Source organism: Ranitomeya imitator, chromosome 6 (assembly GCF_032444005.1).
Source record: "Ranitomeya imitator isolate aRanImi1 chromosome 6, aRanImi1.pri, whole genome shotgun sequence".
NCBI classification, from domain to species: Eukaryota; Metazoa; Chordata; class Amphibia; order Anura; family Dendrobatidae; genus Ranitomeya; species Ranitomeya imitator.
Window position 1 is genome coordinate 79,998,017 of NC_091287.1, and position 22,671 is coordinate 80,020,687.

The following is a 22,671-nucleotide window of genomic DNA, read 5'->3' on the forward strand; positions in this document are numbered from 1 at the left end:
GATATGGAGCCTGAAAGTCCAAAACATTGTTACCCTTTAGCTCGTCAGTGTATGGAAAATGTTATTTCTTGCTCATTTTATGTGGTATAACTATCTGATTTAAGGGCACACAAATTTAAAATTTGAAAATTGCAAAAATTTCAATTTTTTTTTGTAAAATTTTCAATATTTTCATAAATAAAATCATACAGACCAAAACTTACCAATATCATGATGTCACGAAAAAACATTCTCAGAATCACTAGGCTATGTTGAAGTTTTCCAGAGTTATTTCCTCATAAACTGATGCATGTCAGATTTTTAAAATAAGGTTCGGTCATTAACGTACAAAGTGGCTTGGTTATTATGGGGTTAACAGACATTTTCCGCATTGCATGGTTTTAAAGTGGACATGAATCATAAAGTAATAGTCTGCAGAAAATGAAGAATGTACAAAAGCCATCATTGGCTGTGACTCATCTACAAAACAATTTAAGAATGTTGTGAACTTAACACTTTGGTAGGAAGTGTTATAATAGGATTAAGTAAGTCACTCTTGAAGATTCTATAGATAACTGACAGGTTCCTGCATTGCTAGAGGGCTTTCAATGATGAAGCAGAAGATTGGAGAGTTACTTTCACTTCCAGTGAAGACTATTAGTAGGGCAGAGATGGTCCACAGCGATTGGGTTTCCTCCATAGAAAATGTATAATGAGATAAACTGAAAGGTGAAAAAATCATTTAAGCTTTCCTAACTGTAGGGAAATATAGCAGATTGTCAATCTTCTATACTACTGTTCTTTTTTTATTAATAATATTATTAATTGTATTATTATTATTTGCTTATATATTTTATTTTTGTAAAAAAAAAATATTTACACACACACACACACACACACACACACACACACACACACACACACACACACACACACACACACACACACACACACACACACACATATATATAAATCACAATTCTCAGGTTGATGAAAAACAAAAAAATAGCAATACTTTTGTCCCTCCCAATATGCTGCGCAGTTCTAGGAACATGGAATCGCTGAAGCCAATCCTAGACCAGAGCGGTGGTTAGCTACAGTTACGGATCGGCTGCAGTAGTCATAGACATTGTAGCTGCATCAGGTAATTGACACTGGAGGGGAATAAGGAGTATCGTACGGGAAGAGGTGAGCATTGCTTTTTTTTGCTCCTGAGACTACCCCTTTAAAGGGTTTTAACACTGCAGAAAACTACAATACTTTGCTTGGATACACTAAACTGTGGTTGTCTTGACTGTATTGAAAACATTTTTTAGCAGTAGATGAATGAAAAGGGAATTTACATGATCAACAAGGGTCTGAATCAGGGCCGGACTGGGACTAAAATTCAGCCCTGGCATTTGAAGTTACACAGGCCCACTTGTCACATGGTGACTGTATAATATCTTTGTACACTTGTAGGCAGGGCCAATTTTAGGCAAAGTGGGGCCCTAGGCAAAGTTTAAAATGGGGCCCCAAATGCTAACATATAGCACATCACACAAAAGCATTTCGGTTGTATTTACATGCGCTGATCTCAGGCCGCTAAATGAGTTTGATCAACAATACTGAAGTTGTTTAACGCTTGCATCCCAGCTTCTTTCCACCAGCTGAGGAATAATGATGGGACAGAACGATCACTAATAGATCACTAAGGCTACGTTCACATTTGCATTGTGCGGTGCTGCGTCGGCGACGCAACGCACAACGCAAACCAAAACGCATGCAAAACGCATTGTTTTGTGACGCATGTGTCCTTTTTTGGCATGATTTTGGACGCAAAAAAATGCAACTTGCTGCGTCCTCTGCGCTCTGACGCATGCGCCAAAAAAGACGCATGTGTCACAAAACGCAATGCAACACATGTCCATGCGCCCCCATGTTAAATATAGGGGCGCATGACGCATGCGTCGCCGTGGCTGCGCCCGACGCAGCCCGGCAGAACGCAAATGTGAACGTAGCCTAACACATCACCATTCAGTATCATGTTATCAGCAGCACATCTACAGTTTACACCGGCGATGTGCTGCTGAGAACAAGGATTTTTGTTTCAGCAAAACCAATCTGAATATGCAGCATTTTACTTGTTTAGTAAAATACACCCCATAGTCCTCCATATATAATAATGTGCACCACAGTCCTCCATATAGTATAATACATTCCCTATAGTCCTCCATATATTAAAATACACTGCTCAGTCCTCCACATAGCATAATACACTCCTCATAGTGCTCCGTATAGTATAATGCACCGCCATAGTCATCCATGTAGTACAACTCACTTCCCATAGTATAATGCACTCCATAGTTCTTCATATAGTATAACGTATTCCCCATAATCCTCGATACTGTATAATGCAGCCCACATATAGTATATATCAGAGCCCACATAGTAGTATATAGCACAGCCCACACAGTAGTATACAGCAGAGCCCACATAGTAGTGTATAGCACAGCCCACATAGCAGTATTCAGCACAGCCCACACAGTAGTATACAGCACAGCCCACATAGTAGTATATAGCACAGCCCACACAGTAGTATACAGCAGAGCCCACACAGTAGTATATAGCACAGCCCACATAGTAGTATACAGCAGAGCCCACATAGTAGTATACAGCACAGCCCACATAGTAGAATATAGCACAGCCCACACAGTAGTATACAGCAGAGCCCACATAGTAGTATATAGCAGAGCCCACACAGTAGTATATAGCACAACCCACATAGTAGTATACAGCAGAGCTCACATAGTAGTGTATAGCACAGCCCACATAGCAGTATTCAGCACAGCCCACACAGTAGTATACAGCACAGCCCACATAGTAGTATATAGCACAGCCCACACAGTAGTATACAGCAGAGCCCACACAGTAGTATATAGCACAGCCCACATAGTAGTATACAGCAGAGCCCACATAGTAGTGTACAGAACAGCCCACATAGCAGTATACAGCACAGCCCACACAGTAGTATACAGCACAGCCCACATAGTAGAATATAGCACAGCCCACACAGTAGTATACAGCAGAGCCCACATAGTACTATATAGCACAGCCCACATAGTAGTATATAGCACAGCCCACATAGTAGTATACAGCAGAGCCCACATAGTAGTGTATAGCACAGCCCACATAGCAGTATACAGCACAGCCCACACAGTAGTATACAGCACAGCCCACATGGTAGTATATAGTACAGCCCACACAGTAGCATACAGCAGAGCCCACATAGTAGTATATAGCACAGCCCACACAGTAGTATATAGCAGAGCCCATACAGTAGTATATAGCACAGCCCACATAGTATACAGCAGAGCCCACATCTCCCCTCCCCCCTAGAATGGCCCCACAGTCCAGTAAAAGAAAACACTCATCACCTCCCCTCGTGCCTGCGGTGCTCCCTGCTCCTGTCTCGGCGACTGCCGCTGCACTGCCTGGGACACAGTGAGTGTGCGCGCACCCGCAGTGTCAGGGGCAGAGCGGGGAATGATGGGAGAGGGAGCATCAGGTGACACTCTCTCCTCCATCATTGCATTCAACTGTACCAGCGTCATAGACGCCATTATAGTTGAATGCGGCAGCAGAGGCACTGGGGGGGGAAGGGTCAGTCGGCGCGCAGCGGCCCACTACTGGCACCTAGCCTTCTGGCATTTGCCAGAACTGCCCAATGGCCAGTCCAGCCCTGGTCTGAATTAAATAGATTACCCTGCATTTTATAATTAGGATAAGCCATCAATATGTGATAAGTGCGAGTATGACCCCCAACTATTTATAATAATAGCTTATTAAATATGCACTACCATCAAATGTTTAATCCTCTTAATATATTGCAATCCTCATATTATATAGCACTGTGTACTTACAATTGCTCATTTTGCTATTGTAACCAGTAAATTCTTCTCTTTTATCTGCTCTACAGTATGTAGAAAAAGAAATTCTCTTTTCCCTGAATAACTCATTCAACTCCTGACCCAGCTGCTCCACTCCTTTCATCTGCCTGGGACTTTTGCAGTGACTGATGAATCATACAGGGAAAATTGAGTTCCGATTTCTACATAGAGCTTGGAAGAATTCAGCTAGACAGTTTCTAATCACCTGATGTCATAGACCTAATGGAAAAGAGAAGAATTAGCTGGGAGAAAGGCAAAATGAGCAATTGTTAGTGTATAGTGCTATATAATATGATTATGATTGTTAAGAGGGTACAAACTTTAATGGGAGTGATTCTTTAAGTTTGGATAACTCCTTTAGAAGCTTGCCTAGTATCAAACAAGTGTAAGGAAGACAACTGGGCTGTGGGTACCAATGAGACACCGCGTCCAGTGTTGCAGGGGGGAGGAAATGGGAGATGGAAAGAACCCATGATCCAGGGAGAAGGGGCGTGGTAAGCGAGGAGAAGACAGAGGGTTTAGCGCAGGAAGAGGCAGAGAGTTCCCGCTGAAGAGAAGAGAGAGCCCCTGCTGCACGCCGCAGAGAGAGAGTGAGAGAGAACAAGGGCAGTGTACGCCAACTGGGAGAGTGTAGTGCAGGAATCCCGACCACAGAGCACGTTGAACAAGAGGGTGTTGTGCAGGACTCCCGATTACACGCCGAGCAGGAGATTGTGGTAAAGGACTCCCAGCTGCAGAGCAGCGTGATGGACTAGGGGCTGAACAGGTCAGACCGATGACTGCCCGTTGCCGCCAGAAGAGTGCGCACAGATACGTTGGGCGGGGAAGCCTGAAGGTCCCAGTACAGGCATTGGCCGGCTCTCAACTTCCATTTCTGGAGGAGTGAACAGCAACAGACTCACGATAAGTGAAGCAGTTAAATGCATAGAACTGCAGCTCTGAGTTATACTGTTCTTCATGTTATTTAGCTTTAAAATCTGTTTAACCCCTGGTTGGCTCCCTGTGAGGAGAACCCCTATTATTTGTCATCAATTTTCACAACATAGACTGTGTATATTATTAGCCTGATCAATCAGGCCTGATAAAGATGATGTATTTATTTTCAAAAATCAATAGAATGGTTGAATAACCCTGACATTAAGATTAGGATGATTTCAGCTAAAGAATGAAATAGCTCTTGAGTTTGTGTTCAGGCTGCAGCCAACCAGCCTGACTGACAGCTGCAGCTTGTACTGACCAGTGTGAGATCTTAGCAGCAGGAAGGACGGGGGTAGCTGTCAATCAGGTTAGTTGAGCAGAGATTGAGATAAACTTAAATAAAGGATTATACTGCCATTATGACATGTGTTTTTAACGTTAGTACACCGAGTCTAAGAGATCTATTCAGTAATGTATGCAGTATTTATTGTGTAATCTGGTAAAAGCTATGTTTTAAGTAAATGTATATAATGGCATGTGAAAGAATAGTTGAAGGGTTATTTCCTTCTTTGATGTTGATCGCATTGTGACCCATACTCTGATCACTGGATATGTACCACATAATATAACATCTGTCCTTTGACTGTCACCATTTTAACATACAGTAAAAGCAGGCACGACTGTTTTGCCTGGAACACTTGCCATTGAAAATGTAACCTTAACCCACATATAAAACCTTCTGAACCAGTCTAGCAGGAGCTTTATTCCTCTCGACTCTACATCCTTAATGACATTCTTTAGAATTCAAATTATTGAGACTCACATTACTATCTTCTGTCCCACTCTGGAGAACAAAAGTATCCCCACTAACACTGTATTGCCACCAAAGAAAAAAAATTGTCATGTACAGTACATTCACATTGAAAAGTAAGAACAGGCATACTTTTTTCTTTTTACATACACCTACACCTTATTCAATATTATGAGTCTGGTTTGGCTTCAAAAAGATCACCAAATAATTGATATAAGTTATCTCCTTTTGTCTCTTAAAACATGTTATAGTTCACTTGGTGAGGTGGATTCTCCAAGGTATAGTTCCGGGTTCGCAACGTGGACCAAAGACGACAACAAAAGCCAGCAGGAATTGTTTTCTCTTATCAATAAAGATCAGTATAGCAGGGTATACAGGAACCGGGAATATAGAAGACATTGAGCCACATGTGTGGCTATACTGTACACAGGAACTGTAGATGTATAGTCAGTCCAGGATTTGCAGCAATCAAATTGTTAATGGCAGAGTTGTATGCAATCAGCAAACATGGTTAATTGCAAACAGTAGTGACGAACAGGCAAACTTTATACTAAAGATCACAAACTGTTTCAGCAGGGTTGTAGTGTTAACAACATCAATATTAGCAGAGGAGAGTTTGTTTTGCTTAAAGAGAACCCGACACTTCATACATGTATAAGCTGCGTACCGGTGTAACAGGTCAAATTAACTCCTGTCCAGATTAGACCTGGGTATATAGTTTGGCCCAGGCCAGAATATACCCCGGGGGATAAACTATCCTAGATCAAACTATACCCAGTGGTTTAAAATAGCCTAGGCCAATCTATACCCATCCAGGCTACAATATGCCCCTCTATTTTATGAGCCCTTGGAAATGTAACTTAAAACTGACTTACATGTAGTGGGAAGGTATTTGTGGTGTTAATCACATGAGGAAGATTGATCTTAAGCTTTAAGGTACCTTCACACTAAACGACGCTGCAGCGATCCAGACAACGATCCGGATCGCTGCAGCGTCGCTGTTTGGTCACTGGAGAGCTGTCACACAGACCGCTCTCCAGCGACCAACGATGCCGGTAACCAGGGTAAACATCGGGTTACTAAGCGCAGGGCCGCGCTTAGTAACCCGATGTTTAGCCTGGTTACCATCCTAAAAGTAAAAAAAACAAACGCTTCATACTTACGTTCCGCTGTCTGTCCCCGGCGCTCTGCTTCTCTGTACTGGCTGTGAGCACAGCGGCCGGACAGCACAGCGGTGACGTCACCGCTCTGCTTTCCGGCCGCTGTGCTCACAGTGAGTGCAGGAAAGCACAGCGCCGAGGACAGACAGCCGAAGGTAAGTATGAAGTGTTTGTTTTTTTTACTTTTAGGATGGTATCCAGGGTAAACATCGGGTTACTAAGCGCGGCCCTGCGCTTAGTAACCCGATGTTTACCCTGGTTACCAGCGAAGACATCGCTGAATCGGTGTCACACACGCCGATTCAGCGATGTCAGCAGGAGAGCCAGCGACCAAAGAAAGTGCTGGCCCTCTAGCCCCGACCAACAACAGCACAGCAGGATTCTGATCGCTGCTGCGTGTCAAACTAAACGATATCGCTAGCCAGGACGCTGCAACGTCACGGATCGCTAGCGATATCGTTTAGTGTGAAGGTACCTTTAGTCACACTAAATGACTTACCAACGATCACGACCAGCGATACGACCTGGCCGTGATCGTTGGTAAGTCGTTGTGTGGTCGCTGAGGAGCTGTCACACAGACAGCTCTCTCCAGCGACCAACGATGCGGGGAACGACTTTGGCATCATTGAAACTGTCTTCAACGATGCCGAAGTCCCCCTGCAGCACCCGGGTAACCAGGGTAAACATCGGGTTACTAAGTGCAGGGCCGCGCTTAGTAACCCGATATTTACCCTGGTTACCATTGTAAAAGTAAAAAATAAAAAAACACTACATACTCACATTCTGATGTCTGTCACGTCCCCCGCCGGTGTCCACAGGGTTAAAACTGCTTTCGGCAGGAGCGCTGCTAATGCACGCGCTGCTGCCGAGAGCTTCCCTGCACTGTCAGCGCCGGCAGTAACAGCGTGTGCTCTGCTTTACGGCCGGCGCTGACACAGTCAGTGCAGGGAAGCTGTCGGCCGGAGCGCGTGCATTAGCAGCGCTCCTGCCGAAAGCAGTTTTAACCCTGTGGACGCCGGGGGACGTGACAGACATCAGAATGTGAGTATGTACTGTTTTTTTTTTTTTACTTTTACAATGGTAACCAGGGTAAATATCGGGTTACTAAGTGCGGCCCTGCACTTAGTAACCCGATATTTACACTGGTTACAAGTGAACACATCGCTGGATCGGCGTCACACACGCCGATCCAGCGATGACAGCGGGTTATCAGCGACCAAAAAATGGTCCTGATCATTCCCAGCGACCAACGATCTCCCAGCAGGGGCCTGATCGTTGGTCGCTGTCACACATAACAAGATCGTTAGCGGGATCATTGCTACGTCACCAAAAGCGTGACATTGCAACGATATCGTTAACGATATCGTTATGTGTGACTCCAGCTTTACAATACAATGTGACTGGTAACGGACAATAGTCATTATATTTGAGGATACACTGTTGTCCAGTAAGATAAGGGCTGTTACCTTATAATACAATTGTAACTTGACCTTATCACTTCACTGGTTTTCTTACCGTCTCTGATTGGTTGAAAAGTGTGCAGATCTCTATCATGCTCACAAACACATCTGCTTTAAGGGTATATGCAAACGTTACAGATTTGCCTGTGGAATTTTCTGTGTAGATTCTTCCTTTCTTGCCAGAAAACGCAGGTGTGGATTTGATGCATTTTTAATGCGTTTTTTTCATGTGGATTTGTATGCGTTTTTAATGCGTTTTTTTCATGTGGATTTGTATGCGTTTTTGAAAGCTAAATAAAGATCTATTATTGAACAAAAAAAAAAGAATTGTGATGTAATTTCTTGTCCAACCTCTCCATTTACATACTCCATTGAAGAATAATGTTTACACACACAGAGATAGATAGATAGATAGATAGATAGATAGATAGATAGATGATAAATAGATAGATCTATAGATAAATATATATATCTATAGATACAGTACAGACCAAAAGTTTGGACACACCTTCTCATTTAAAGATTTTTCTGTATTTTCATGACTATGAAAATTATGTCTTACTTGCTGAAGAGCCCGGCGTTGCCTGGGCATAGTAAATATCTATGGTTAGTTATAGCGCCTCACTTCTCTTATTTTCCCATCACGCCTCTCATTTTCCCCATCACATCTTTCATTTTCCCCCTCACGTTTCTCATTTTCTCCCTCACACCTCTCATTTTCCCCCTCACACCTCTTATTTTCCCCCTCACTCCTCTCATTCCCCCTAACACTTGTCATTTTGACATCACATCTGTCATTTTCCGATCACTCCACTATTTTCCCTCACTCCTCTCATTTTGCACTCACACACCTTTTCATTTTCACCTCACACCTCTCATTTTCACCTCAGTATATACATGTCTGTCATCTCCCTTATATATAGTATACACCTGTATGTCATTTCCCCTGTATATAGTATATACCTGCTACGTGTCATCTCCCCTGTATATAGTATATACCTGTATGTCATCTCCTCCTATTTATTGTATATACCTGTATGTCATCTCCTCCTGTATATAGTATATACATGTGTCATCTCCCCTGTATATAGTATATATCTGTGTGTCATCTCCTGTATATAGTATATACCTGTATGTCATCTCCTCCTATATATAGCATATACCTGTATGTCATCTCCTCCTGTATATAGTAAATACCTGTAGGTCATCTGCTCTTGTATATAGTATATACCTGTGTGTCATCTCCTCCTGTATATAGTATATACCTGTGTGTCATCTCCTCCTGTATATAGTATATACCTGTTTGTCATCTCCTCCTGTATATAGTATGTACCTGTATGTCATCTCCTCCTGTATATAGTATATATCTGTGTGTCATCTCCTCCTGTATATAGTATATATTATATACCTGTGTGTCATCTCCCCTGTACATAGTATATATCTGTATGTCATCTCCTCCTGTATATAGTATATAGTATATACCTGTGTGTCATCTCCCCTGTACATAGTATATATCTGTATGTCATCTCCTCCTGTATTAGACCGCGTTCAAACGTTATTTGGTCAGTATTTTTACCTCAGTATTTGTAAGCTAAATTGGTAGCCTGATAAATCCCCAGCCAACAGGAAGCCCTCCCCCCTGGCAGTATATATTAGCTCACACATACACATAATAGACAGGTCATGTGACTGACAGCTGTCGTATTTCCTCTATGGTACATTTGTTGCTCTTGTAGTTTGTCTGCTTATTAATCAGATTTTTATTTTTGAAGGATAATACCAGACTTGTGTGTGTTTTAGGGCGAGTTTCATGTGTCAAGTTGTGGGTGTTGAGTTGCATGTGGCGACATGCATGTAGCGACTTTTGTGAGATGAGTTTTGCGTGACGACATGCGTGTAGCAACTTTTTGTGTGTTGAGTTGCATGTGACAGGTTAGTGTAGCAAGTTGTGTGCAGCAAGTTTTGCGCATGGTGAGTTTTGCGGATGGCGAGTTTTATGTGTGGTACCTTTTGAGTATTTGCAAGTTTTGTGTGAGGCAACTTTTGCATGTGTTGCAACTTTTGTGCATGTGGCAATTTTTCCGCATGTGCAAGTTTTGCGTGTGGCAAGTTTTCCATGAGGTTAGTTTTGCACGTGTGGCAAGTTTTGCGTGAGCTTAGTTTTGCATGTGGCGAGTTTTGCGCGTGGCAAGTTTTGCGCGTGGCGAGTTTTGTGCGGCGACTTTTATGTGGCGAGGTTGGTGTATGTGTGGTGAAATGTTTGATAAGAAAGAGAGGGGGCACCACAGATTCCAAGGGATCCAACCAGGTCTATATAATATGAACCATTTCAAAAAAGAAGAGAAAGAAATAGACCAAAAATCGGGGATCACCGGAGGCACGGATCAAGTAAAAAAAGGCAAATTTTATTCAAAAGTGTATAAACGGACACAGAAAACCACATAGAGCACACATTAAAAACATTTAAAACATTGGTCATCCATGTGACCTATACATGGTACACTTAGGCCCAAAATAGAGCCATCCCCCTGTATGAACCAACTCCCCAGTATCAATAGATGACAAATATAAAGAAAATCCTAACTATTACCGAGTGTGATGTCTATGTGAACAGCACCTTATTTTATCATACAAAAAATATATTGAAAAAGAGAGCTAAATGGCAAGTACACAAATAGTCATATAGCTAGCACATTCAGCATATGTCACAATGACTTGTAAGGAGATCCACATTGCCTAGATGCACCATGTTATAGTGAAGGCAGTATCCATGGTGCAAACACATAAAAAAAAAAAGAGTCATCTAGACATGAACCCCAATTGCCATAGAAATGAATAAAGATACATATGGAGGTGCAGATAACCAGCCCAGCTGAGGGCACAATCAGGTTCAAAGACTAATAGATCTATTAGCAGAGTAAGTACGAGACTCAATGTGCCAAAGCTGCAGAGACTCCCATGCTGAAGAGGCATGCACACAGTTACCAAAGCCTCTGGGGCTAGATGACCAAAGCTCAATCACGGCATGTAAAATAGAGCCAAGGGCTGCTGGACACACTCAGGACCACCTGGGGAGTGGAGACAGGGGGTACGCTGACCCGACGCGTGTCGCCACACTCAGTGGCTTCGTCAGGGGTAACTCCTGTCAGTGTACTGCGTCCTAATATACTAGTTAATCACTTAGGAAATAGCTGCAGCTGTGCTGCTTACCAGAGAAGCATGTAGTCAGGAAACATGGAGGTGCCTCCCCCAGTGTCGAGGGAGAGCTGCCAGCACCTGCGCACACAGGCATATCTCCTGTGTAGTGTTGAGCGATACCGTCCGATACTTGAAAGTATCGGTATCGGATAGTATCGGCCGATACCCGAAAAATATCGGATATCGCCGATACCGATATCCGATACCAATACAAGTCAATGGGACATCAAGTATCGGAATGTATCCTCATGGATCCCAGGGTCTGAAGGAGAGGAAACTCTCCTTCAGGCCCTGGGATCCATATTAAAGTGTAAAATAAAGAATTAAAATAAAAAATATTGTTATATTCACCTCTCCGGCGGCCCCTGGACATCAGCGGGAGGATCCGGCGTCCGGCACGGCTTCTTTCTTCAAAATGCGCGCCTTCAGGACCTGTGGAATGACGTCCCGGCTTCTGATTGGTCGCGTGCCGCCCATGTGACCGCCACGCGACCAATCAGAAGCCGCGACGTCATTCCTCAGGTCCTAGAAGGCGCTCATTCTAGGACTTTAGCTGAGGAATGACGTCGCGGCTTCTGATTGGTCGCGTGGCGGTCACATGGGCGGCACGCGACCAATCAGAAGCCGGGACGTCATTCCACAGGTCCTGAAGGCGCGCATTTTGAAGAAAGAAGCCGTGCCGGACGCCGGATCCTCCCGCTGATGTCCAGGGGCCGCCGGAGAGGTGAATATAACAATATTTTTTATTTTAATTCTTTATTTTACACTTCCGATACCGATACCCGATATCACAAAAATATCGGATCTCGGTATCGGAATTCCGATACCGCAAGTATCGGCCGATACCCGATACTTGCGGTATCGGAATGCTCAACACTACTCCTGTGTATTGTCTCGTCACACCAGGTTGTCAAGGGTGCCTGGCAACACCCCGCCCACCCCACATCATCGGATCTCCAACACAGTTGCAATGGGAGCACAGACGCTTGGGCTGGTACATCCCTGCGCCCCCTGGTGGAGTATTGCAAATACTTGTGAATGTTTCAGTTCTAAATGCACAAAAACATAGCAAAAGGACAGTGGTGCGCATAACTATGAGGTGGCCTGTGATACTACACAAGATTGTATCCCCACAGAGTAAATTGAGCTCGCTGCATACATGAGCTCCATCCATGACATGTTCTTGCACCCAAGCAGCAAGAATTCTGTGCCTGTAGTGTATCACCATACTTTGTATACAGGGTGCCGACAGACACCTTTAACCCCATGCGTGCCACTGCGCAGGGGAGCAGAAAAGTGGCACAAAAATGTACATAGCAAATGCCACATTTAGATCAAGATGCCAGAGGGGCCCAGCAACATTCCCCCCATACCACATCATCAGGTCTCAGGCAGAGTTGTCATGAGCGCATGGACACTTGAGCTGATGTGCGTCTTCGTGCCCCATGTTGGTGCACTACAGGCTCTTATGAGCATTGGATTGCAAGTGCCCAGAACCACCGTAAGCCTACAGATATACAAATACCAGTGAGGCAACATATAGTCTCGTATAGGATAACGATATCTCATTAGATAAGCCTCGGCACATTCAAAGTAAGTTATCATAGCTGCGTGCAGGGGCTTCACCTGTCACATTCAATTGCACCTAGGCAGCAGTTATGTAGCTGCATAGATGCATAGATGCCACACCTGTAGTATTTAGGACATACCCAGACATCCAACCCCACGCGTGTCATCGTGCAGGGGGGCAAACAGGTGTAAAAAATGTGCATTGCCAGTGCCCCATACATTGCCACATCAGGTAGAACCATAACTTTGTTAGAATGGAGCACGTAGTATAAAGCATGCTCTTCCAGTGCCCCAATCAGGACTATTACAAGACTTAAAGACTCCATACCTTGTGTGCAATATCATATCATAGACACTCAAGTCATGCTATAACTCAGCCAGCATTAGCCCTATATGGGATTGCTGGGATTCCCCAGTTACACTTTGTCCAACCCCAAAAGTCTTAATCAGGGTGCAAATGTGGGCTCCCATCACGCTCCAGGCAAAATTGCCCGGGACACGTGGAAACCTATGCTCACTGTATGTCAACACCAAATACGTCATTACAAACCAGTAATGGTAGACTTAAAATGGCTGGAAAGCATGACAAAAATAAATATTTACATGTAAAATTGCTGGTTTAATAAAGCAACCTAAAGCCTCTTTCAAGGGCAGAATAATATTATATATATATACATATTCCATGTAAACTCAAAGTGGGCCACAGATGGAATGTGGCACTACTACAAAAAGACAAAATCACTGCAGAAGCACCAATTATCAAAAGATATTTGGACATGCAGGTCAAGGGCATACGGTCTGGTGTTGTTGACAAAGACATCACATATAGAACCAGCAGGAGTGATACTAGTACGAAAGGTGCTTATATTAAATTAGAGTCCTAGTAGTGCTGTTCACATAGAGATCCAAATTCTACCTAGGCTACTGCAAGTTATTGCTAAACAGAAGACCTAGTTCAAAATATAAAAGTGATGAATGATGATAACAAAACCAGAAACATATAAAGCGTTCCTAGACATAAAGAGGCAACAAAGCAGCGCACCAATAGTGGGCATGAACGAGTCTTTCAGGATTGCTTATAGAACCCTGTAAATAAAAGGTCCTCATTAAGGCCAAACGGAGCTTTACAGTTCAAATTGAAGATCCATTTGGACTCGCGTCTTAGCAATTCCAACGTGATGTCTCCCCCTCTGATGTCTGATTGGACCAACTCCAGGCCCATAATTCGTGTTCCCCTATGTTGGGAGTTGTGTACAGATAAATAATGCGAGGCCACCGAGGACAAGGTTTTCCCCCTTTCCAAGTCTTTCTTTGCTGTGGTGATGCTTGAAAAGTGCTGCTGTATTCTCTTTTTCAGTACTTGAGTCGTCTGACCAACATACGTTTTTGGACACGGACAGATAAGGGCATAAATCAGATTCCGAGTTTTACAGTTGAAGTAGGTTTTTGTCACCACCTTGAAATGAAGAAGGGGATGGAATGAGAGTCACATCATTGTTGATAAATGGGCAAATGTTGCAGCTGCCACATGGAAATGTCCCAACGAGTTTAGTCCCTCTGTTTAGCCGAGTTGTTGGGCGTTTAAAGTGGCTATGGCTCAGAGAGTCCTTAAGGTTTTTTGGTCTTCTGGCTATCAAGGTTGGCTGTGTGGAGATGTGTGATTTAAGTTTGGGTTCGCTACGTAAAATCCCCCAATATTTAGTGAGTATCTCTCGAACCTCCCGCCACTGGTTATTATAAGTTGTAATAACACCCAGAGGTTTAGAAGGTCCCTTCACACGGGGCTGCAATAAATCCCCTCTGCCCGCATCTCTCGCTGCAGTGTAGGCACGTGCAATTACCTTTTTTGGATAGCCTCTATCCTTGAACCGGTGGGTAAGATCCTGTGAGTGCATCCGAAAATCTTCTTGGGTACTGCAATTTCGTTTTATGCGATAAAATTGCCCTTTTGGAATCCCTTTTCTTAGATGCTGTGGGTGAAAACTTGAAAATTGTAAAAGGCTATTGGTAGCCGTCGGTTTACGATACAGAGTGGTATACACGCACCCATCCTTAGGGTAAAGCTTGAGATCCAAGAATTCCACTTCTCTCTGTGACAGGTGTGAGGTCAGCCGTATATTCCAGGGGTTTTGGTTCAGAGTCATAATGAATTGATGACATTCTTCCAGGGTGCCTGTCCAGAGAAACAAGATATCATCAATATAACGATACCATTTGATGACATGCATGGAAAAAGCCTCCAGACAGTACACCCTGGTTGACTCCCACCACCCCAAAAAGAGGTTTGCGTACGAGGGCGCACAACGTGCGCCCATCGCAGTACCTCTGGCTTGCCTATAGAAAACCCGGTCGAACACAAAATAGTTTTTATCGAGTACAAATGACAGTAGATCAAGCAAAAAGGAATCATGTAACCTGTCACCTGTTGTGTTCTGGTCCAAAAAGAAGGCAACCGCCTGAATCCCCAGATAATGCCGTATGCAAGTATATAGGGACTCAACGTCCAATGTGACGAGGTACACATCAGGTGGAACACTCAGGTCCTGTAGCTGTTGGATCAAAAAAGTGGAATCCCTAACGAAGGAGTCCAAGGAGGCAACAAGAGGCTGTAAGAAAAAATCAATGTAAGTACAAGGACGCTCCAAAAGTCCCCCTATCCCGGACACAATAGGTCTACCTGGTGGTGTCTGTACGGATTTATGGACCTTTGGAAGTAGATAGAAGGTTGGTACTCTCGGATGGTGATTAGTCATAAAATCTCTCTCGCGCTTGTTTATAATACTCCTGGTGAATGCCGAATCCAGAAGGCGATCCAATTTGGCTTTAAATACATCAGAGGGGTCCGAAGGAAGGACCTGATAACAATCGGAATCTGACAGTTGGCGTCTAGCTTCATCCAGATACAATTCAATAGGCCATAAAGCCAAGTTACCACCTTTATCAGCCTCGCGGATGACAAAGTCTCGATTTGAACCAAGTTTCGCAATAGCTTTTTCTTTGGCCTTATTAAGATTTCTCCCTTTATTAGGGTCTGGTTTTAGGCCCTGTATCTCATCACATACTGCATTAAAAAAGCTCTGGATGGCTGGAAAAAAAGACAAGGAAGGTGTAGCCTGTGAAGGTAACCTACCAGGGAACTTTTTCTTCTTTTGATGTCCTCCTTCATTTTCCTCCAATAGGTCCAAGAGGTCCCTAAAAACTTGTCGCTCTCCCATGGGTAAATCATCCAAAATGGATGGTTGATGATATAGCAGTTTGAACGCCAACTGTCTGCAGAAGAGATAGACATCCTTTATGACAGTAAATTTGTCCATAATGTTGGTAGGGCAAAAGGAGAGTCCCCTCTCCAATACCGAGATCTCTACATCAGACAAAATATAGGAGGACAAATTAATAATGGAGAGCTTACCAGATTGTACTGGACCAGCCGGCATTGTGGGCACATCTATCGTTTCCTGTTCTGTCGTGTCATGCACACAGTTACCACGAGGCATGCACACAGTTACCAAAGTGTTATGGCTGGCAATCAGGCAACACAGCGTGCAGTAATCAGCGCACATACAGAGATCTGGCAATAACCAAAAACAATAGGACGAGCTCTGAGACGTGGAATCTCTGTAGACTGCAGTACCTGATCTATCCTCACACATCTATAAGCAGCAGTGGATTGCGCCTATCACTACCTATGCAACTCGGCACTGCCTGAGGAGCTGACTAGCCTGAAGATAGAAATACAAGCCTGACTTACCTCAGAGAAATACCCCAAAGGAATAGGCAGCCCCCCACATATAATGACTGTTAGCAAGATGAAAAGACAAACGTAGGAATGAAATAGATTCAGCAAAGTGAGGCCCGATATTCTAGACAGAGCGAGGATAGCAAAGAGAACTATGCAGTCTACAAAAAACCCTAAAACGAAAACCACGCAAAGGGGCAAAAAGACCCACCGTGCCGAACTAACAGCACGGCGGTGCACCCCTTTGCTTCTCAGAGCTTCCAGCAAAAGTTAATAGCAAGCTGGACAGAAAAAACAGAAAACAAACTAGAAGCACTTATCTAGCAGAGCAGCAGGCCCAAGGAAAGATGCAGTAGCTCAGATCCAACACTGGAACATTGACAAGGAGCAAGGAAGACAGACTCAGGTGGAGCTAAATAGCAAGGCAGCCAACGAGCTCACCAAAACACCTGAGGGAGGAAGCCCAGAGACTGCAATACCACTTGTGACCACAGAAGTGAACTCAGCCACAGAATTCACAACAGTACCCCCCCCTTGAGGAGGGGTCACCGAACCCTCACCAGAACCCCCAGGCCGACCAGGATGAGCCACATGAAAGGCACGAACAAGATCTGGGGCATGGACATCAGAGGCAAAAACCCAGGAATTATCTTCCTGAGCATAACCCTTCCATTTGACCAGATACTGGAGTTTTCGTCTAGAGACACGAGAATCCAAAATCTTCTCCACAATATACTCCAATTCCCCCTCCACCAAAACAGGGGCAGGAGGCTCCACAGATGGAACCATAGGTGCCACGTATCTCCTCAACAACGACCTATGGAATACATTATGTATGGAAAAGGAGTCTGGGAGGGTCAGACGAAAAGACACCGGATTGAGAATCTCAGAAATCCTATACGGACCAATAAAACGAGGTTTAAATTTAGGAGAGGAAACCTTCATAGGAATATGACGAGAAGATAACCAAACCAGATCCCCAACACGAAGTCGGGGTCCCACACGGCGTCTACGATTAGCGAAAAGCTGAGCCTTCTCCTGGGACAAGGTCAAATTGTCCACTACCTGAGTCCAGATCTGCTGCAACCTGTCCACCACAGAATCCACACCAGGACAGTCCGAAGACTCAACCTGTCCTGAAGAGAAACGAGGATGGAACCCAGAATTGCAGAAAAATGGAGAGACCAAGGTAGCCGAGCTGGCCCGATTATTAAGGGCGAACTCAGCCAACGGCAAAAATGACACCCAATCATCCTGGTCAGCGGAAACAAAACATCTCAGATATGTTTCCAAGGTCTGATTGGTTCGTTCGGTCTGGCCATTAGTCTGAGGATGGAAGGCCGAGGAGAAAGATAGGTCAATGCCCATCCTACCACAAAAGGCTCGCCAGAACCTCGAGACAAACTGGGAACCTCTGTCAGAAACAATATTCTCAGGAATGCCATGTAAACGAACCACATGCTGGAAGAACAAAGGCACCAAATCAGAGGAGGAAGGCAATTTAACCAAGGGCACCAGATGGACCATTTTAGAAAAGCGATCACAGACCACCCAAATGACCGACATTCTTTGAGAAACGGGAAGGTCAGAAATGAAATCCATCGAAATATGTGTCCAAGGCCTCTTCGGGACCGGCAAGGGCAAAAGCAACCCACTGGCACGTGAACAGCAGGGCTTAGCCCTAGCACAAATTCCACAGGACTGCACAAAAGCACGCACATCCCGTGACAGAGATGGCCACCAGAAGGATCTAGCAACCAACTCCCTGGTACCAAAGATTCCTGGATGACCGGCCAGCACCGAACAATGAAGTTCAGAGATAACTTTACTAGTCCACCTATCAGGGACGAACAGTTTCTCGGCCGGACAACGATCAGGTTTATTAGCCTGAAATTTCTGCAACACTCTCCGCAGATCAGGGGAGATGGCAGACACAATGACTCCTTCCTTGAGGATACTCGCCGGCTCAGACAACCCCGGAGAGTCGGGCACAAAACTCCTAGACAGAGCATCCGCCTTCACATTTTTAGAGCCCGGAAGGTATGAAATCACAAAATCAAAACGAGCAAAAAATAACGACCAACGGGCCTGTCTAGGATTCAAGCGCTTGGCAGACTCAAGATAAGTAAGGTTCTTATGATCAGTCAAAACCACCACGCGATGCTTAGCACCCTCAAGCCAATGACGCCACTCCTCGAATGCCCACTTCATGGCCAGCAACTCTCGGTTGCCCACATCATAATTACGCTCAGCAGCAGAAAATTTCCTGGAAAAGAAAGCACATGGTTTGAACACTGAGCAACCAGAACCTCTCTGTGACAAAACCGCCCCTGCACCAATCTCAGAAGCATCAACCTCGACCTGGAACGGAAGAGAAACATCAGGTTGACACAACACAGGGGCACAGCAAAAACGACGCTTCAACTCCTGAAAAGCTTCCACGGCAGCAGAAGACCAATTAACCAAATCAGCACCCTTCTTGGTCAAATCGGTCAATGGTCTGGCAATGCTAGAAAAATTACAGATGAAGCGACGATAAAAATTAGCAAAGCCCAGGAATTTCTGCAGACTTTTTAGAGATGTCGGCTGAGTCCAATCCTGGATGGCCTGAACCTTAACCGGATCCATCTCGATAGTAGAAGGGGAAAAGATGAACCCCAAAAATGAAACTTTCTGCACACCGAAGAGACACTTTGATCCCTTCACGAACAAGGAATTAGCACGCAGTACCTGGAAAACCATTCTGACTTGCTTCACATGAGACTCCCAATCATCTGAGAAGATCAAAATGTCATCCAAGTAAACAATCAAGAATTTATCCAGATACTCACGGAAAATGTCATGCATAAAAGACTGAAAAACAGATGGAGCATTGGCAAGTCCGAACGGCATCACCAGATACTCAAAATGACCCTCGGGCGTATTAAATGCCGTTTTCCATTCATCTCCCTGCCTGATTCTCACCAGATTATACGCACCACGAAGATCAATCTTAGTAAACCAACTAGCCCCCTTAATCTGAGCAAACAAGTCAGAAATCAATGGCAAGGGATACTGAAACTTAACAGTGATCTTATTAAGAAGGCGGTAATCAATACACGGTCTTAGCGAACCATCCTTCTTGGCTGCAAAAAAGAACCCTGCTCCCAATGGTGACGACGATGGGCGAATATGTCCCTTCTCCAGGGACTCCTTCACATAACTGCGCATAGCGGTGTGTTCAGGTACGGACAAATTAAATAAACGACCCTTAGGGAATTTACTACCAGGAATCAAATCGATAGCACAATCACAATTCCTATGCGGAGGTAGGGCATCAGACTTGGACTCTTCAAATACATCCTGAAAGTCCGACAAGAACTCTGGGATGTCAGAAGGAATGGATGACGAAATAGACAAAAATGGAACATCACCATGTACTCCCTGACAACCCCAGCTGGTTACCGACATAGAGTTCCAATCCAATACTGGATTATGGGTTTGTAGCCATGGCAACCCCAACACGACCACATCATGCAAATTATGCAGTACCAGAAAGCGAATAACTTCCTGATGTGCAGGAGCCATGCACATGGTCAGCTGGGCCCAGTACTGAGGCTTATTCTTGGCCAAAGGTGTAGCATCAATATTACTCAATGCAGAATCTCCTGGTGCAAGAGAAAACGCCCAGTCCTGTGGGTCGCCGCGCAAAAAAGAAATAATAATCAAAACCTGTTGAATAGGATTACCAGAAGAATGAGGTTTCAAGGCCAAAAATAGCTTACAATTATTTCTGAAGCTCAGGAACTTAGTTCTGTCACCAAAAAACAAATCAGGAATCGGAATTCTTGGTTCTAGCATCGATTTCTGATCAATAGTATCTTGAATCTTTTGTACATTTACAACGAGATTATCCATTGAGGAGCACAGAGCCTGAATATCCATGTCCACAGCTGTGTCCTGAAGCACTCTAATGTCTAGGGGAAAAAAAAGACTGAAGACAGAGCTAAGAAAAAAAAATGATGTCAGGATTTCTTTTTTCCCTCTATTGGGAATCATTGGTTTGGCTCCTTGTACTGTTATGGCTGGCAATCAGGCAACACAGCGTGCAGTAATCAGCGCACATACAGAGATCTGGCAATAACCAAAAACAATAGGACGAGCTCTGAGACGTGGAATCTCTGTAGACTACAGTACCTGATCTATCCTCACACAACTATAAGCAGCAGTGGATTGCGCCTATCACTACCTATGCAACTCGGCACTGCCTGAGGAGCTGACTAGCCTGAAGATAGAAATACAAGCCTGACTTACCTCAGAGAAATACCCCAAAGGAATAGGCAGCCCCCCACATATAATGACTGTTAGCAAGATGAAAAGACAAACGTAGGAATGAAATAGATTCAGCAAAGTGAGGCCCGATATTCTAGACAGAGCGAGGATAGCAAAGAGAACTATGCAGTCTACAAAAAACCCTAAAACGAAAACCACGCAAAGGGGCAAAAAGACCCACCGTGCCGAACTAACAGCACGGCGGTGCACCCCTTTGCTTCTCAGAGCTTCCAGCAAAAGTTAATAGCAAGCTGGACAGAAAAAACAGAAAACAAACTAGAAGCACTTATCTAGCAGAGCAGCAGGCCCAAGGAAAGATGCAGTAGCTCAGATCCAACACTGGAACATTGACAAGGAGCAAGGAAGACAGACTCAGGTGGAGCTAAATAGCAAGGCAGCCAACGAGCTCACCAAAACACCTGAGGGAGGAAGCCCAGAGACTGCAATACCACTTGTGACCACAGAAGTGAACTCAGCCACAGAATTCACAACACCAAAGCCTCTGGGGCTAGATGACCAAAGCTCAATCACGGCATGTAAAATAGAGCCAAGGGCTGCTGGACACACTCAGGACCACCTGGGGAGTGGAGACAGGGGGTACGCTGACCCTGGTTGGATCCCTTGGAATCTGTGGTGCCCCCTCTCTTTCTTATCAAGCCTTCAGTTTGTATGCGGTTGTCTGTTTTTCTCCCGCATTTTCTGGGCGTGGCACGCTGATAGTCTTCTATAACTGATTGACTTATTTTTTGGATAGATATTGTATATTATTGTAGCAATTTTTGGCATGGATCTGGCAGCTAGGGAAGCAGCATGGAATAGTCAAATGGGTAATATCTTTGAGGATACCCCCCTCAATGTGGCCATTAGTGGTAATGAGGATCTGGATTTTCATGGAGTATCTAGTGAATTAATTGGATTGCATAAGTCACTCACCAAAACATGGTGGAACATAAAAACGTTGGAGGAGTACAGAAAGGTGGGCCTGGTGCCCAGAGGACTTAGAGTCCAAATTTTTCCGGCCTGGGAAGCAGATGCCAACTTCCAAAATACGTGGGAGAACGGCTTATTGAAGTGCTCAAATATCCTCATAGAGATGCTTATTGAACATGATCGGGTAATTTTGTCTGCTATTAAAGAGAAAATAAAGACTAGTGAAATTAAGTTGGAAAAGTTTGACAAAAAAACCTTAGTTGAGCCATTTCAGGGCCAGCTGAAGGATATAATTGATAAATTTGAAAAAGACATTATAGGGGGTAAGAAGCAAAAATTTAAAAGAGATCAGTTGGATTTTAAAAATGGGCGAGCATATAGATGGACACATAAGGGCAACAAGAGGGGTACGAACCTCAATGTGCCAATGGATAAAAGTATAGCGAATCTTCATGAACTTACATCAAGCGATTTTTTATCGTCCGAACAAAGCGAGGCCGAAGGCATAACCGGAGGGGCCGAAGGAGGAGACACGGCCAAAAGAAAACGGAACAAGAACTACAGGGTCTGGTCCCCCAAATACAGACGGGAGACACGACTGAACAGGAAACGATAGATGTGCCCACAATGCCGGCTGGTCCAGTACAATCTGGTAAGCTCTCCATTATTA

The 22,671-nt window shown here is 44.3% G+C and overlaps 1 long non-coding RNA gene across 1 annotated transcript; it reads right to left on the minus strand.

Moving 5' to 3' along the window:
- Window positions 1–14,431: 14,431 nt before the first annotated feature.
- LOC138643577 (uncharacterized) lies at window positions 14,432–15,486 on the minus strand. Its single transcript, XR_011314194.1, has 3 exons — window positions 15,447–15,486; window positions 14,866–15,197; window positions 14,432–14,480 (listed from the first exon to the last, which is right to left on the minus strand). It is a non-coding gene; the product is annotated as an uncharacterized lncRNA (long non-coding RNA).
- Window positions 15,487–22,671: the final 7,185 nt, after the last annotated feature.